The sequence below is a fragment of the Quercus lobata genome, chromosome 9, assembly GCF_001633185.2.
Source record: "Quercus lobata isolate SW786 chromosome 9, ValleyOak3.0 Primary Assembly, whole genome shotgun sequence".
Classification (NCBI taxonomy): domain Eukaryota; kingdom Viridiplantae; phylum Streptophyta; class Magnoliopsida; order Fagales; family Fagaceae; genus Quercus; species Quercus lobata.
The window spans coordinates 30,112,911-30,114,866 of record NC_044912.1 but is presented as its reverse complement, the minus strand read 5'-3'; the positions used below and the strand labels follow the sequence as shown (position 1 = coordinate 30,114,866).

At 30.9% G+C, this 1,956-nt stretch overlaps 1 long non-coding RNA gene across 2 annotated transcripts; it reads left to right on the top strand.

Moving 5' to 3' along the window:
- Positions 1 to 207: 207 nt before the first annotated feature.
- Positions 208 to 1,956, top strand: LOC115959282. Of its 2 annotated transcripts, none has more exons than XR_004084816.1 (3): positions 208 to 246; positions 1,493 to 1,546; positions 1,866 to 1,956. It is a non-coding gene; the product is annotated as an uncharacterized LOC115959282 (long non-coding RNA). The 2 variants fall into 2 exon arrangements; XR_004084817.1 differs by having other exon boundaries at positions 210 to 246; positions 1,464 to 1,546.

The window sequence follows — 1,956 nt, the reverse complement described above, 5'->3', positions numbered from 1 at the left end:
CCTCTTTGATTTTTCCTTATTTTAATTTTCTCAACAAAAAAAAAAAGATTTTTTAATTTTTAGTATTTTATTAGGATTTCATTTTCTTTTGATAGAGAAATTGAATTCCCTGTTGTACTTGGGAAAAAAATAATGTGGAATTTGTGTTATTGGATACAGATTGTTCTTGGCCGAGCTTCATCTTGCAACCACCCTACTGCTGGCGATGGTGCATATAGACGGTGTTTACACCATTGGTGGCCGCTGGTACCCTTCTTTTTCTCTTTATTTTCTCTTCTTTTTATTTGCTTTTTAGATATGACCGAAACCCCCATTTTGTTTTAGTTTTTATTAGTGACTAGGTTTCCTTTTGCATAAAACAATGGAGGTTTTTGGGTACAGCCAAATGTGTTGTGACTGAAGGGAAAGTGGCCTGCTTGTAGTTGTTGTGTGTTATTGTCTTTGACATCAATAAAGTAATTGTGTTGCTTGGTATATGCTAAAAAAATCATTATGAAATTTCTCTTTTTGTCCTAATTTTTCTTTGGCACCTATTATTTTCCTAAATTGCAGATGGGTATTTTGCGTGTTGTAGTTCATTTTAAAGGTATAAATTGTGGCTCTTGATAGGCTAACTTGAGGGGAAAATTTTTTCTTGCTTGAATTGTTACCAATCATACTTAACAAGTTTAGCCCAAATTTTAAGTAGTCAATTTAGATTTTTATATGTTAAGGCCTCCTTCAAACATTTTGGGTTTTTTGTTCAAAAGTATGTTTGAAAATTTGGTGAAATGTTTTTTCTTTTAATAAATCTTCAAATATTTCTAGATGAACTTTAATTCTTGGGCATTTCAATGTTATACGAATATGTTACTAATTTATGAACTCTAATTCTAATTGGGCATTTCTAAGTTATACAAATATGGAACTGATGTATACAATAAAGCAGAAATTGCATTTAAATTTAGGCACAATTGAGCTTATGAACAAGAGTTTATTTTATGAATTTTCCCCATTTATTGTGGCCAAAGCTTAGATGGATTAATAGCTATATGTCTCTTGTTTTCTTGTTAACAGAATTTGTATGTATATATGGTGGTTTACCTACTTGTTTTCCTTTTAAATAAACAAGCATATATCTTTTGTCATTTTTCACCATGAGAGGACTAAATCCCAAACTTTTGTGACGTTTTGCTTTGCTGATTTAAAGTTGTTATATATTCATCATAATCTTTAAGTTGATGAATGCGTTTTACCATTGTTAAACTAATTCAAGAATTTTTCTAATTCATGTTCCATGTTTTTCTTGATTAGCTATATACCGAAAATTACTTCAAATAATGATTTTTTTAATTGCTTAATGGTGAGGGAGTATTTGCTCTAGCAGACATTTGAAATGAATTCCTCAAAAGTTAGGAATTTTTTTTTTTGTCTAAATTGGAGTATTTCTTGATCTGTTTTTTTTTTTTTCATGTGTATGACAGTATGATGAGTTTAAGTGTTTATATTCTAGCTGCTTGTGCAGACTGTGAGCAGAGTAACATTAAGACTAAACATGCCTTTACAGGTATGGTTTTCTTTTTTGGAACTGTCATAAATACTGAATTGTTCAGGGTTGATGCATTGTTTCTTTTTTATTCTACTCATGATGGGTGCATTGTTCTTTTAAATGTCAATGTCAAGTTTGCCTTGTAAAAAGTGCAATGTTGGCATGCTTTGACTTGAAATGCTACTATTTGCTAATCTTGGTGCCATATTCTGTTTAGGGTAAAAATTATGGACAAAGTGATGGGTGCATTGTTATTTTTTCTTGCATATGATTAATGATGCCATATACAAACAATATTGAAAAACAAGTAACAATAATTTTGTGTATCATGGTGCAGGGCTTCAAGTAACAATTGATTGCAAGCCAGAAAATGGACACTTAAAGACAAGAGGGGTAGGGAAACTCAATGAAGAAGGAAAGTGCAAAGT